We start from the raw sequence: 16,773 nt of genomic DNA, 5'->3' as shown, positions 1-16,773 counted from the left end.
AACATCAGAGAATCACCCCAAAATATTGCTGTCAAAAGCACTTTATTTCCTTAACTGCTTTAGGTTACACAGTAGGAAGGCACAACAGGGCATGAAAGCAGTGTACTACATAAAAATAACACAACTCACTTCACATCAGAGAATCACACAAACACAACTGCTGTCAAAAACGTTGAAGTGGGTTGTATTATTTTGTGTAGTACACTGCTATCATGCCCTTTGGTGTGCTCCCCCTGCTGTGTATCCTAAAGCTGTTCAAGAAATAAAGTGTTTTTGACAGGAATTGTGCTTTTGTGATTCTCTGATGTTAAGTGAGTTGTGTTATTTTTGTGTAAGATACTTCTGCCATGCCCTTTGGTGTGCCCCCCTGCTGTGTAACCTAAAGCTGTTCAAGAAATAAAGTGTTTTTGACAGGAATCGTGTTTTGTGATTCTCTGATGTTAAGTGAGTTGTGTTAATTTTTCTGTGTGGGGGACTGCTGGTGTAATGTGTCATAATGCTTTGCCTACTTGTACTTTGAAAGGGAGAAAATAATTTTTTAAAAACTTTATTTTGTGTTGTTTGTGTTTTATTCTTTGTTGTGCAGTTGGTTCCCATCATAGGGAACAATGGGGCTGGCCGGCCGGCCATCTCTGTAGGTGGTGGGGGAATTTGAGGGAGGGTGTCTGTGGTTCAGGTGCTCTTTCACAGGGACCAGCTGGCACTCAGAAGTGTGCCCACCATTGTGGCACCCCTGGGCTGTGCAGAATTGCCCAGGGAAAGAGAGTTTAGAAGTTCCCAGCATAGGGAACAAAGGGAGAGGGCTGGCCTTTGCCAGCCTGTTCCTGGGGTTATGGGTGTGGGGCAGGTGGGGGTGGATTTGGGTCTGTGAGGGGCTAATGTGGGGATTTGGGTCTGTGTGTGGCAGCTGGGGGGGAATTGCGTTTGTGTGGAGCTGTAAGGGGTGGACTTTAGGGGCTGAGAGGACCTACTTGGGGAGGCCATGAAATGCCCCCCCCCAAGTGGGAGCAGGCTGAGCCTTGGTGGGGGGTGGGAGGAAGGGTGGGAAAAGGGCCCCAGAGGGTTGGGGGTCATTTTGCATGCAAAATGCCACCCCTGGCAAGACAAGCCTCCCCCAGCTGTCAGTGGTAGAGATTAGAGCAGAGCACCTACTTGGGGAGGCCATGAAATGGCCCCCCAAGTGGGAGCAGGCTGAGCCTTGGTGGGGGTGGGAGGAAGGGTGGGAGAAGGGCCCCTGAGGGTAAAATGCCACCCCTGGCAAAGGAAGCCTGCTTCTTCATTTTTTCCCCATAGGAAATAATGAAGAAGATGAGCAGCAGCATGCTAACAATATGCTGCTCCTTCGCTTTCTTATGGGAGGATAGGGGGACCTGCTTTGGGGGGCCATAACATGGCCCCCCAAAGTCCAATCGGTCTGAAACTTGGGGTTTATTTAGAGAGGGGTTAGAGGAAGGTCTCCACCAATTTTGGGCTGATTCGGTGGGAAAATGCCTCCCCCAGACGTCCGGGAAGATGGAGGCATTTTCCCATTGAATAGCCGAAAGAAAGCCGAAAGAAGCCGAAACGTTTCGGCTTTTTTTCTTTCGGCTAAGCCGAAACGTTTCGGCTTTCTCTGAAACGTTTCGGCTAACCCGAAAGAAGCCGAAACACTTTTGTTTCGGCTTTCTTTCGGCATTCAGAAAGCCGAAACGCACATCCCTAGTTAGGAGGTGACGGGGATGCAGATCATCTGCTGGGCATTGTAGAAATCCCCGCAGCCACCCATGTCTTTTATTTTGGTGACCTGATTTTTCACTGGAAGGGAAAAGTTTACAAAAAATGCAATCTGGGTTTCACTTATCTAAAATATTTGCAATGTGTTGTTATTTAATATTTTATATATATATATATATATATATATATATACATATACACACACACGCACACGCACGCACACACCATTGAAGGGAAAAATTAAGTGAGTGTGTCGTTGATCTTCGCCTGGAATAGCTTTTCCTAGGATTCCCCTGCAAGTTGTTAAAGAACAACATGAATCTGTCAGCTGTATGGAAATGACAGAACCGTGTTCACTGACGCCACAAATCGTATTTTTTATTAGTGGCACTTACCATTTTTTTTTAAATGGGCTACTTTGGGCTACTTAGCCCAAGCAACATCATCTCACCTAGACTCCCTACTCTATACTGAGGCTGACTTGTTATTTCTTCAGAAGTTGTTTTTCAAATAAATTGGATGAAAATGAAACATGGTCAATTATGTCCTCATTTGTAATTTAATCGGGGGGGGGGGGCAATTACATCTATGTGATGATGACCTCCCAGAATCCATCCATCCCCTTGAGCTCCACATTTACCTTCTGCTGCCATCTATCCATTTGACACACACACACACACATACCACCTGGCCCTGCATATTGCCTGTACTCCAATAAATTAGTTTAAACGAGTACCCTGGTCTTACTCCCATGGAGAATGGATGAAGAGAATATGGGTTGGGGGACAGCACTGAGGGAAAGCCAACGCCTCATGTTCCCTCACTTGAGACTATGAGGCTCTGGGTCGAAAGGTGAAGGACTTGGGAATGCCGGTCGTGATTTCATCACTTCTTCCTGTTCGAGGGCCTCGGCTTAGGAAGAGAGAGGACAATACTGGAAACAAACTGGCTATGCAGATGGCGTCGTCAGGAAAAGTTTGGATTTTTGGACCATATTGCCTGGTCAGGAAGGCATTTCCCTCCAGACCAGATGGGCCAGGGACTTGGCGGTTTTTAGCCTTCCTCTGAGCATGGAGCAGGGACCATGCGGAGCGTGGGGGTGGTAGCGAGGAATTGCCTGCCTTGTGCAGGGGTCCGGATTAGATGGCCCTTGGGGTCCCTTCCCATTCTATGACTGTATGATTCTATGATGTGGGGTTTATTTGTTTCATTATTTCAACCCAAGCCACTTTCCCTCTAACAGGAGACTGGACTCTTTGGTGTCTATAGTCTTGTTTTCTGCTTCAAGAGAAAATCCATTTTATATTTATCTCTTGGGAGCTTGGTAAATAATGCTATTGAGAAACAGGACAGTTGGACAATGAAAGCAGATTGTGGATCGGCACCGGCGATGATCCCGAATTAACGATCCACACCAATCATCTCTCGTTTCCGATCCGTCGATCATGTATCGTGGATCGTGGAGGCAAAAGCGGAGGGGCACCCTGCTGTTCCCAGCGATACAGGAATGGTGGCTGATGCCGGCGGCATCTGTGTTTGTGTTCGGCTGTCTGTGTTTGCCTGTCAGAGCTGCCTATCAGGGTTTGCAGGGATGAGATTGGAGTGCCCATGGCTACAGAACACCCCCTTCCCCCTCCCTCCCTTGGGTGTCTTTTCCCAGCTGGTGACTGCTTTGCTGCTCCGTGGTTGGAAGGAAACCTTGCTGATCAAGGCAAGCTGGGCTTCCATTCAGGTTTCCAGGGCGACAGAAGGAGGGCAAACACAGCTCAGGCATTCCCCTGGCTCCGTTGCCAGGGCAATAGATTGCTGGCACCTGAGTGTCTGGCTTCCCGATCCGAGCACAATCGCCCCGATCAAGCCCCGATCCAGCCCCCCTCCCAACCACTGGATCGTTGGCCGTGCCCAAGCACAATCCGCCGGGTCCCGATCGCATGATTGCCATTATCATGATTTATTTCCGATCGTAATGCGGATCATGCCCATCTCTACTTAGGACTCCATGTGCAAACACTCTCAGCATGGGGTTTCCTGCTGTGTTTCTGAGGAGACCAAGACCGGACTTGGCCTATGGGGCCATGGAGGGGGGACATTATACAGCTGTGGTGCTCTGTGTTATGAAGTTTGACCCAAAAACCTTTATACAAATTTTCCACTTTGCTTTGTGAATGTTGTTTACATTCTGTGAATGCTCAGGGGTTGCGCTCAAATAGCCCCAACAGATAGGCTAGTCAAAAGAAAGCCAGCCCCTCCCCTCTCAATTCCAGCCAACTTTCAAGCTGCCGAGATTGGGCCATCAAGCTATTAGTGGAATAATGAAGGCAACCCCCCAAATCAAGATGAGTGGGCTGTGCAGGTCTGCAGTGGAGACCGTCCAGTTTCAAGGTGACCAGATAGCTCCAGCCTTTTTCCTCTCGTATAAATGTACAGTGTGAGTGGTTTTGAAAGCGGAGGGGGAAGCTCTCTCTTGAAAGATCCAGAGGAGGGTAGCCGTGTTGGTCTGTGGTAGCAAAAATAGAAAAGAGTCCAGTAGCACCTTTAAGACTAACCAACTTTACTGTAGCATAAGCTTTCGAGAGCCACAGATGCATCTGAAGAAGAGAACTGTGATTCTCAAAAGCTTATGCTACAGTAAAGTTGGTTAGTCTTAAAGGTGCTACTGGACTCTTTTCTCTTGAAAGAAGCAGCCGTTCTTGAAGAGGGGCAGCTGTGCTTGAGTCACAGGGAGACACACTAGAGGTTTCATGGGGACTTTGAAGGAGACACACAGTGGCACACTGGCACTGAAGAGAGGTAGACAGACAGGTGGAGAAGGAAGGTGGAACTGAGGTTAACAGAAGCTGAATAAACGTGAACCCACAAAGATATTTCTGCCTGTTTGTTTGATAACATAGAGATAATATCCTAAACCTAGGGGAAGAGAATTGCTATATACCGATTGGATTTTTCTCTGCTCAGATCCTTGTATTAATCTACTGTTCAACAATATACTTTTGCTTATGATATCCATTGTTTGCTTATATAGCTGTGTGAGTGCTAAGTGCCATCAAGTTGCCTCTGACCTATGGCAATCCTATGAATGAGAGACCTCCAAAAAGTCCTATCATTAACAGACTTGCTCAGATCTTGCAAACTGGAGGACGTGGCTTCTTTTATTGAGTCAAGTCATCTTATTTTAGGTCTTCCTCTTTTCCTACTGCCTTCCACTTTTCCTAGCATTATTGACTTTTCCAGGGAATCTTTTCCAGCCTGGTTCGTGGTTCATGAACCAGTGGTTCGTGGAAGCTCATTTCCACAAACTTCCACGAACTGGTCTACTGTTTTGTTTGGTTCATATTAAACGTGCAGTTTAAATAGCCATTTCCCTGGGGAAATGGCCATTTAAACTTTTCCTGCCCCTTGCAAGCAGCAGGGCCCTTTAAATGGCCCAAACCCTAGGGAGAATTCAGGCTTGATTTGATTTAGAACTCACTTATTTGTCTTTTTGGCTGTCCATGGTATCTGCAAAACTCTCCTCTAGCACCATATTTCAAATTAATCAATTTTCTTCCTTTCATCTTTCTTCTCCATCCGATGTTCACATTCATATATAGTAATGGGGACTACGATCATTTGGATTATCTTGAGCTTGGTCCCCAGGGAGACATCTTTATCTTTAAGGATCTTCTCTAGCTCCCTCACAGCTGCTTTTCCAAGTTTCAACCTCCTTTTGGTTTCTTCATTGCAGTCTCACTTTTGGTTGATGATTGAGCCAAAAAATAGAAAATCGTGAACAATTTCCATTTCCTCATTGTCAACTTTAAAATTGTGTATTTCCTCAGTGGTCATTACTTTTGTATTCTTGATATTCACCTGTAAAGATAACTCCCAAATATTTATTTAAATAGCCTACACCTGGACTATTTTAATGACTCTTTTAAGATTATTATTGATTTTATGGTTTTGTAATTGATTTGTTGTTTGTGAATGTTGTTAGCCACCCTGAGCCTGTTTGTGGGGAGGGCGGGGTATAAATCAAATCAAATAAAATAAATTTTCTTCTTTCTGAAATTGACGTTATCCGGTCTTTACAACCACAGACAAGCCTCATGCTTTAGCTCACACTTATCAAAGTATAAGAGCGAAGCAAGGAGAGTTGGGAATATGTCTAATCAGTGAGATTTCCAAAAATCCTGCCCCCCCCACCACGCCCACATTGTCTGAATTAAGGAGGGGGTTGTGAATGTTGCAGAGGCTGTCAGGCTGCAGCTGCATCAACGCCCTGCTAGTGGCAGAAGAGAGTCAACCTTCTTCACGAAAGAAATGGAGTGGGATGAGGCTGGGGGCGTCAACTCTGGCAGGGTCCAGCAGCTTGAGGGCTGGGACACTTGAGTATATCCCTGGTTCTCTGTAGTAAAAACAAGGGCCTGTGGGATCATTTCACCACATGCACAAGGTATTGCTTGGAGGCCTCAAAGAGTCTGCCAACACATGGGCCGTTTCCAGATGGCTTACCTCCCTCCGGAACGTTGCGCCATCTTGTGGGGAAAACGTGAAATATCGCGTTCTCTCGCGCGAGTTTTGCGCGACGTCGAGCGAAACTCGTGCGAGAAAGCGCGATACTTCGCGTTTTCCCCGCAAGATGGCGCGATGTTCCGGAGACAGGTAAGCCATCTGGAAACGGCCCATGTGTTGGCATGATGCCCCAACCCCACCCCGTCCTTCCTGACCTCTCCATTCTCCCAGCTGGCTGCAGTTCCACGTGAGGCCAGTGCAGTGGTGCTAACGAAGCAGCACCACACGAGCCGAGCGGCAAGCCTCGGGCAAGCTGCCCAGAGCTATCCCACAGAGCATGCAGAGCATTCTGCACGGGAGATGGCCAAGAAGGACCCCCTCTGACAGTTGCCTCATAGGCAACAGGTGGGCTCAAGAGGAAGAGGCAGTGCAGTGTTGGCAGCAGGGGGTGGAAGGCAAGCAGGACAGTGTCAGATCCAGTGTATATCTAAACTGTACTGACTCCATTTTCTAATGCTTCTAGTGTTTAAGTGCTTTCTTCCCAGGTGCACCAGTTCCCAGGCAGCATTCCCACCGGAGGAGACTGTTTTGTCTAACACTGTTCCACCAAGCATTGGCCTTGAAGGAGAGCAGCTTCCCAGGACTGAGAGATGTTGTTTTGAGAACTGTGGGGGGAGGCTGATCCAGATGGGTATTGTTACTCTGTGTCCTATGCTTGCTCTTCATTGGTAACAATGATCATGTACCATCCTGAGTCTCCTATTCAGGACAGTGGACTATAATGGACCTTTTCTGCAATAAAGCTTCCTTTGCCAGACACTGGACTTATTCTTGCTTCTAAAGGGAACCTTGCAGAGAGTGCCTTATCTAGCCACAGTCTGACATTTTGTTACCAATCATGTCTGAGTCGGGCCCAGCAGAATCCAAGGTTGTCCCGGACAGGGATCCTTTGTTTGATCCGTATGCGTCTCCCGACAATCAACCTGTGCAAGCCCAAGACTCCCAGGAGCTGGGAGCAACCGGGAACGGAACCGGAGCTTCCACTTCCACCCCGCCTCTCATCGACCTCAGTACTCGGGACGAGACCGAAGGCGACCTCGGGGCAAGGCCGAAAGCAACCGCTCTCCCCTTGATCTCGGTACCCACCCCGTCGGAGTGGGGAGCCAGACCCCGAGAAACGAGAGAGCGCCGGGCAGGTGGACTCCATCCACGAGTTTCGATGGACGGGCGCCGAAGCCTAGAAACCGTCCCGGAGCTAGATAGCAGCCAACCATGGCGATATTGGAACAGGACGTTTGAGCAGACGGAGGGGGACACGTCTCGCCGCGGCGCCCTGAGTTGGGATTATTCCGAACTTGCTCCGTGGAAAGAGCCAACGGAAGTCCCTGAACAAAGTTGGGAGCAGATACAAGGTCGCACCTATGCGGTAGATACCAGCATCTCGGCCGTGACAGGTATGGCCAAGGGAATTCTAGCCGCGAGGTCGCGAGTCGTCCAAGGGGACCCTCCTCCTTGGGGCCCTTTCTCCCCGGTGAGTACAACGAATGAAGGTTCCATGAGTGAACAACCGGGGCCAAGTCGAATGCAACAGTTAGAAGCTAAGCTGATGGATATGGAAGAAAGTTTGGCTCATGCCATTCATTTAATTTCCTCAATGGGAGCAGGAGAAAGACTGTCCCCTGAAGAGATGGCGATACAGATAGCTACCCTCCAAAGTGTCATCTCCTATCCAGTGGAGGAAGTTCAGCAGCGGTCGTCACCTACAGGCGAGGGGGGCACCTATCCTGGCGAATCGGGAGAACAACCCAAGGAACTTCCCACACAGCAGGAAGTTCCACCGAGAAGGGATAACCCGGTTGAGCCACCCGGAGAGACTCCCACCGAACCTCCTAACGCGGGAGGGGATGTGCCGCCAGACGAGACTCCCGTTGAGAGGCCTACGGAAGGGGAGGAAAAGCCAAGTGATACACCGGTGATACCCCCCCATACTTCTCCTATAACGGTCCGGCCGGACCAAGCGGGAGCACACGCGGCTCCATCCGAGGGGGGAGCCCCTGGTCAACCGCGAGAAACTGTTCCCGTCGGGCAACCTTCGGGAGATGGTCTACCAGCGCCACGAGGCCAGCCGTTGCTTCCCAGAATAACAACGCCTGGAGGGGCAAGCCCGCGCGGCCTTCCGCCCGTTCGACCCTCGCCGCTGCGGCCCCTCTCACCTCGACCGCAGCTCATACCGTTGCAGCAGCCCCAGGACCAGCCCGCCTTACCACCTCCGAATCAACCGGGAAGGCCTGCACCACTACGGCACCTCCAACCCCCTCCTCAGCGGCCGATCTCCACTCAACCACCCCAGCCTCCTCCACCTCGACAGCTGCCGCCAACGCCTCCCGTGTTACCAGCCAGGCCAAGACTGCCGCCACCTACTCGCCCGCCACTGCAGCCTCCGGCCCAACCGAGACCACCCCCGGCAGCTCAACCACGGCAACCTCCGCCCGCACCGCCGGCCCAACCTCCGCCGGCACTGCCGGTTCAACCGCCGCCAGTACAGCCGCCACCGTTGCCCCGACCGAGGCTCCAGTTACCTCCTCCCGCGCCCCAGGCGCAATTAAGACTGCCGATGGACTTCTACCCAGCGCCTGCTCCGAGACAAGAACTCCCGATGGGCTGGGTGAAGCTGGAAGCCACTTTCGATGGGGATCCCTCCAAACTGGGATTTTTCTTGGTGCAAGTGGTACAGTTTTTCAACCGGTGGGGGCACCTTTTTGGCAGTGAGGCTAGCCAAATTGAACATCTTGGATCTCGTTTACAGGGCAAGGCAGCAGATTGGTATGTAGGACTATACAATGTTGGGGCCCCAGAACTCGATACTCTCCAGGGGTTAGTGGATGCTATCCGAGCACAATATGAAGACCCCTTAGAAGAAACCCGGGCCCGAACAGAATTGCAAGCCATCAAACAGGGCAGCATGTCAGCAAGAGACTATGTCACAAAATTCCGGCAATTAGCAGCCAAGTGCCCTAGGTGTGAGGAGTCCACCAAGATTATTCTGTTCAAACAAGGACTTAACCCGAGACTTTTGGACAGAGCCCTCATGCAAGACAATCCCCCTACACTGTTAGGTTGGATCCAACTTGTTTGCGAAGTGGAGAATCGCATTTTGGAAGTCCGTTTGGTTGAACAACAACAACAAACGGGACAAAGAAGACCATTGACCTTACAGAGGGGAGCACGGGGAGCTGGCTACGCCACCCGTGGAGCGAGAGATGCTAGATGGCAACAAGGGCTGTGTTTGCAATGCGGACAGGCTGGTCACTTTGCAGCACAATGCCCCTACCGGCCTGTGCAAAGACCTCCGCTTCAATTACGGCGTCCAACCCTTGCTCCGTTTCCTACGCTCCAACGCCCGACTCCCGCTCCACGAGCGAATAGAGGCCGCGGCGCTTCCCAAAGGCCAGCCTCAGAGAGAGGGCTGGAAGCGGAAGAAGTTATGGAATACGATCCCGCTTCCCCAACTTCAGAAGTCAATCCAGAAAGTCCCCAGTCGGGAAACGAGATGGATCTGTCGTAAAAGGGCCCAAACGACAGATCCGCCCCAAGCCCGTCCCTGCTCGGAACCGGCCACCTGGGTCCATCTTATTCATGCCAGTGACTCTAATCAACCCAGAGAGGAAAATGCACATTCGGGTGCAAGCTCTTATTGACTCGGGCTGCTCGAGAGACATCATAGCCCCAGCTCTAGTCAATGGACTGGTCTTACCAACTCGGGATTTACAAAATCCAGTAATCTTTGAACAAATGGATGGTACCAACATGAATCCTGTCACAACTGAAACCATCCCGGTGATCACAGGCATGGGACAACATTGGGAGAAGAGGTCCTTTGTCATCAGCTCTACTGCCAAGTACCCGTTAATTCTAGGCAGCAAATGGCTATGTGATCACAATCCCTATATAGACTGGGCACAAGGATGTATTACCTTCAGTCATGCCAACTGTAAAAATCACCGTTGGAATCAAAACTGGGGCGAAGATCCAACTCATAAGGAAAAAGCCCTTCTCACCCAAGAAGAAGTCAACCAAATACCCGAACCGTACTGGCCTTTTCTAAATGCTTTCTCTGAGGAGGAAGCTGATACTCTACCCCCACACCGACGAACGGACTGTGCGGTGGAAATTTTACCCGGAGCCTCACTGCCCAAAGGACGACTCTATCCCATGAGTCTCCATGAACGCGAAGAGCTCCGGAAATTCATCGACACCAACCTCCAACGAGGGTTCATCCGCCCAGCCTCTAGCCCCCACGCCGCTCCAGTCCTCTTCGTGAAAAAGAAGGATGGGGGACTCCGACTGTGCACGGATTTCCGAGGACTGAATGCAGTATCCACCAACAACGCCTATCCTATACCGCTCATCCGAGACCTTCTCAACGTCGTGGCCCAAGGTAAGATCTTTACGAAATTAGATCTAAAAGATGCTTACTTCCACGTTCGTATCAAGGCAGGGGATGAGTGGAAAACCGCGTTTAATACGCCCCTCGGACAATATGAATACTTAGTTATGCCTTTTGGATTGACGGGAGCCCCGTCTGTATTCATGTCCATGATAAACGAAGTTCTACACGAATTTCTGTACAAAGGGGTGGTGGTGTACCTTGATGATGTTTTAATTTATTCGGACACCGAGGAAGAACATATTCAAATGGTACAAAAAGTCCTAGCCACCTTGATGAAGAATAAACTGCCCATCAAGTTGTCCAAATGCGAATTCCATAAAACCGAACTCACTTACCTCGGGTATTGTATCTCCCAAGAGGGTCTGAAAATGGATCCAGCCAAAATACAGGCGATCCAAGACTGGCAGACACCCACCACCCGTAAAGAACTACAATCCTTCCTGGGTTTTGCCAACTTCTATAGAGACTTCATAGCAAATTTCGCCCAAATCACACTCCCCTTAACAGAGTTGCTGAAAACCAAAGATAAAGGGGACCAGGCTAAAAGACCCTCTTCCAAACTACAATGGACCCCCGATTGCCAAACAGCCTTCGAATGCCTAAAAAAGCAATTTGTAACGGAACCCATCCTCTCCCACCCCAACGAACAATCCCCCTTCATTGTACAGGTCGACGCCAGCGATACGGCGATAGGGGGGGTTTTGCTACAGAAGGGGGAGGATGGGAAATTGCGGCCTTGTGCTTTCTTGTCTAGAAAATTTTCGGAGGCGGAAAGGAATTGGAATGTGTGGGAGAAGGAGGCCTTTGCAGTAAAAGCAGCCCTTACTAACTGGAGACATTGGCTGGAGGGGGCGCGATACCCTTTCGAGGTCTGGACAGATCATAAAAATTTGGAGGCCCTCCGAAGCCCACGCAGACTGAATGCCAAGCAATTGCGATGGGCGGAATTCTTTTCCAAATTCAACTTCACTCTAAATTATCTCCCGGGCAAAACTAACTTTTTGGCGGACGCCCTGTCGCGCATGCCCCAACATAAGAGCAAACGGGAGGAGACTGTCGACACGGTCTTCTCGCCTACACAACTTGGGGGCGTGGTGACTACTCGCAGCCGTGCCAAGCAGCCCCTCCCGGCCAACCAAGAGTGGAAATCGAAACTTAAAACTGAAGTGGAGAAGGAGGGGGATAAAGCTCCGCGAAACAAACTAACCCAATCCCCACACGGGGATTGGCTAGCTGGGAGCAAGTTTTATGTCCCAGACAGCCTCAAGCTGGAGGTCTTGCAGCGCTGTCATGATGCTCCCACTGCTGGACATTATGGGTACTTGAAAACTTTGCACCTAATTCAAAGGCAATTCTGGTGGCCGGGCATGCGCAAAGACATTTCCCAATACGTTAGTTCCTGCCCTGTTTGCCTCAGCGCAAAAACCAGGAAAGGGAAACCTCCGGGTCTCCTGCAACCATTGGAAACGCCGAACAGACCCTGGGAAATAATATCTATGGACTTTATCACTGATCTACCTATTTCAAAAGGACATAATTGTATTTTAGTTGTGGTAGATCTGTTCTCCAAACAAGCTCATTTTATCCCCTGTACTGCTATACCCTCCGCTCGAAAACTAGCGGATCTGTTTCTAAAACACATCGTAAAATTACATTCTTTTCCGTCCAAGGTGATTTCGGATCGCGGCGGACAGTTCGTTGCCAACTTCTGGCGGGAGCTTTTGAAAATGTTGAATATTGAGCAAGGCATCAGTTCAAGCCACCACCCACAAACCGACGGGCAATCCGAAAAAACAAACCAAATATTAGAACAGTTCCTTCGTTGCTACATCAATTTTCAACAAGATAATTGGGTGGACCTTCTCCCTCTAGCCGAATTCTCCTATAACAACAGTGTACACGCTTCAACGGGAGAGGCCCCATTCAAAATTGTCTACGGGACTCACTTCAATCCCTTCCCGTTGGACGCACCCCCTCTCCATTCCTCTAAATTGCCAGATGTATCTTCATGGTGGGGGGAGGCGGCGCAGCAGTGGACTCTTATTAAGAAACACCTTGAAAAAGCCAAACTGGATTATAAAAAATACGCAGATCGCCATCGTGTGGCCGAATGGGAATTACAACCCGGAGATCATGTGTATATTTCCACAAAAAACCTGAAACTAGCTCAGACAAGCCGCAAACTCGCTCTGAAATTCCTGGGACCTTTTCCTGTGCGCAAGATAATAAATAAAGTGACTGTTGCTGTAACTTTGCCCAAGAACCTGCGCCATGTGCATGATACGTTCCATGTCAGCCTTTTAAAGAGAGCCCCCACCGACAACAAATGGCACATCAAAGCTCCACCCATTCCAACTTTAATTGACGACCAAATACACTATGAGGTGCAACAAATTTTGGACTCTAAACTCAAGCGAAATCAGCTTTTTTACCTCATTAGATGGAAGGACTTTGATTCTGGTTACGATGAATGGGTGGACTCTGCACATGTTCATGCTCCTAGATTAACCAAAGCTTTTCATACTCGCTACCCATATAAACCAGGGGGGGATCTGTTTTAAGGGGGGCAGAATGTCAGATCCAGTGTATATCTAAACTGTACTGACTCCATTTTCTAATGCTTCTAGTGTTTAAGTGCTTTCTTCCCAGGTGCACCAGTTCCCAGGCAGCATTCCCACCGGAGGAGACTGTTTTGTCTAACACCGTTCCACCAAGCATTGGCCTTGAAGGAGAGCAGCTTCCCAGGACTGAGAGATGTTGTTTTGAGAACTGTGGGGGGAGGCTGATCCAGATGGGTATTGTTACTCTGTGTCCTATGCTTGCTCTTCATTGGTAACAATGATCATGTACCATCCTGAGTCTCCTATTCAGGACAGTGGACTATAATGGACCTTTTCTGCAATAAAGCTTCCTTTGCCAGACACTGGACTTATTCTTGCTTCTAAAGGGAACCTTGCAGAGAGTGCCTTATCTAGCCACAGTCTGACAGACAGAAGGGCGGCTACGGGTGCTGGGGGTTCTTGGTCCCTTTTTCTGAACCTGCTTCTGGAAGGAATGTACCATGTCCTAACAATTCCTTTCTTGTACTACAATGACAAAGTAGTCGGGTTTAAGGGTTGCCAAGTCCCCAGAAAACCAAATCCTGAGCTTCACAGGGTAGAGCCTGAGGACATCGTATCCTTTCAAGGCAGGGAGCGTCTTTCTCTAGCCTCCTAGAAAAACAGGGCTGAACAGGCCTGAATCCCAGTCCCCTGCCCCTGTGGAGCTGCCAGCCAAGGGTAAGATGCAGCCCTCAGCTGGGATCCCAGTCCATTGGGGGTGGGGGTGCAGAAAAGAGCAATGGCTGCGCAGTGAGGACTTCTCAGGGCAAGATAAGATTGAGTGATGGTCTGAGAGGCAAATCCTAGTCTTACAGACTAGCCATAGTTAAAATAAGCCTGTTCACCTGATGGAAATCCTGTTTGGAATCTTTCGTTGTCTAAGGGCCAAGCTACACATGATGAATGACACTTGAATGGCAAGTGTATTTCTCCCTGTTCACTTGCCCTCCACTCAATCCACTTGCCGTTCAAGTGTCATTCGTCATGTGTAGCTTGGCCCTAAGACAAAGGGAGAAGGTTTGGGTCTCGGTCCCTAGCCTCTTGCAGGCCCTCTTGTTTTCCTTCCTTTCTCAATGCTTCATAACTCCAATTCGTTTTAGGGTTAGGGTTCTGCGGAAGCAGATCTTTGTTGCAAGAAAGTACAGCACTGCATTCCCCCCCCCCTTTTCAACAAGGGAATTTTCTAGTGAGGCTGAAATCTCCCTCTGCTCCATCGGGCAGTGTTAGCTTTTCCCGTTAAATAAACAGAACTATCAGCAAATGCAGAGGTCATGTTTATTTCCAGATATGATAAGGAGTGAGAGGGATTGGCATGATTTGCACCAATATTTCTCATTACAGATGAAGGAAGACTTGGGGATTTAGGAGTCAAAACTAGGGATGTGCGTTTCGGCTTTCTGAATGCCGAAAGAAAGCCGAAACAAAAGTGTTTTGGCTTCTTTCGTGTTAGCCGAAACGTTTCAGAGAAAACCAAAACGTTTCGGCTTAGCCAAAAGAAAAAAAGCCGAAACGTTTCGGCTTCTTTCGGCTTTTCAATGGGAAAATGCCTCCGTCTTCCCGGACGTCTGGGGGAGGCATTTTCCCACCGAATCAGCCCCAAATTGGTGGGGACCTTCCTCTAACCCATCTCTAAAAAACCCCCAAGGTTCAGACCGATTGGACTTTGGGGGGCCATGTTATGGCACCCCAAACCAGGTCCCCCTATCCTCCCATAAGAAAGCGAAGGAGCAGCATATTGTTAGCATGCTGCTGCTCATATTCTTCATTATTTCTTATGGGGAAAAAATGAAGAAGCAGGCTTCCTTTGCCAGGGGTGGCATTTTGCATGCAAAATGACCCCTTACCCTCAGGGGCCCTTCTCCCACCCTTCCTCCCACCCCCCACCAAGGCTCAGCCTGCTCCCACTTGGGGGGCCATTTCATGGCCTCCCCAAGTAGGTGCTCTGCTCTTTTCTCTACCACTGACAGCTGGGGGAGGCTTGTCTTGCCAGGGGTGGCATTTTGCATGCAAAATGACCCCCAACCCTCTGGGGCCCTTCTCCCACCCTTCCTCCCACCCCCCACCAAGGCTCAGCCTGCTCCCAGTTGGGGGGGGCATTTCATGGCCTCCCCAAGTAGGTCCTCTCAGCCCCTAAAGTCCACCCCTTACAGCCCCACACAAACGCAATTCCCCCCCCCAGCTGCCACACACAGACCCAAATCCCCACATTAGCCCCTCACAGACCCAAATCCACCCCCACCTGCCCCACACCCATAACCCCAGGAACAGGCTGGCAAAGGCCAGCCCTCTCCCTTTGTTCCCTATGCTGGGAACTTCTAAACTCTCTTTCCCTGGGCAATTATGCACAGCCCAGGGGTGCCACAATGGTGGGCACACTTCTGAGTGCCAGCTGGTCCCTGTGAAAGAGCACCTGAACCACAGACACCCTCCCTCAAATTCCCCCACCACCTACAGAGATGGCTGGCCAGCCAGCCCCATTGTTCCCTATGATGGGAACCAACTGCACAACAAAGAATAAAACACAAACAACACAAAATAAAGTTTTTTAAAAATTATTTTCTCCCTTTTAAAGTACAAGTAGGCAAAGCATTATGACACATTACACCAGCAGTCCCCCACACAGAAAAATTAACACAACTCACTTAACATCAGAGAATCACAAAACACGATTCCTGTCAAAAACACTTTATTTCTTGAACAGCTTTAGGATACACAGCAGGGGAGCACACCAAAGGGCATGATAGAAGTGTACTACACAAAATAATACAACCCACTTCAACGTTTTTGACAGCAGTTGTGTTTGTGTGATTCTCTGATGTGAAGTGAGTTGTGTTATTTTTATGTAGTACACTGCTTTCATGCCCTGTTGTGCCTTCCTACTGTGTAACCTAAAGCAGTTAAGGAAATAAAGTGCTTTTGACAGCAATATTTTGGGGTGATTCTCTGATGTTAAGTGAGTTGTGTTATTTTTGTGTAAGATACTGCTGCCATGCCCTTTGGTGCGCCCCCCCCCCTGCTGTGTATCCTAAAGCTGTTCAAGAAATAAAGTGTTTTTGACAGGAATTGTGCTTTTGTGATTCTCTGATGTTAAGTGAGTTGTGTTATTTTTGTGTAAGATACTGCTGCCATGCCCTTTGGTGTGCCCCCCTGCTGTGTAACCTAAAGCTGTTCGAGAAATAAAGTGTTTTTGACAGGAATGGTGCTTTTGTGATTCTCTGACGTTAAGTGAGTTGTGTTATTTTTCTGCGTGGGGGACTGCTGGTGTAATGTGTCATAATGCTTTGCCGACTTGTACTTTGAAAGGGAGAAAATAATTTTAAAAAAACTTTATTTTGTGTTGTTCGTGTTTTATTCTTTGTTGTGCAGTTGGTTCCCATCATAGGGAACAATGGGGCTGGCTGGCCAGCCATCTCTGTAGGTGGTGGGGGAATTTGAGGGAGGGTGTCTGTGGTTCAGGTGCTCTTTCACAGGGACCAGCTGGCACTCAGAAGTGTGCCCACCATTGTGGCACCCCTGGGC

The sequence above is a fragment of the Eublepharis macularius genome, chromosome 11, assembly GCF_028583425.1.
Source record: "Eublepharis macularius isolate TG4126 chromosome 11, MPM_Emac_v1.0, whole genome shotgun sequence".
Lineage (NCBI taxonomy): Eukaryota > Metazoa > Chordata > Lepidosauria > Squamata > Eublepharidae > Eublepharis > Eublepharis macularius.
The sequence above is the reverse complement of the archived record's forward strand: the minus strand, read 5'-3'. Positions refer to the sequence as shown.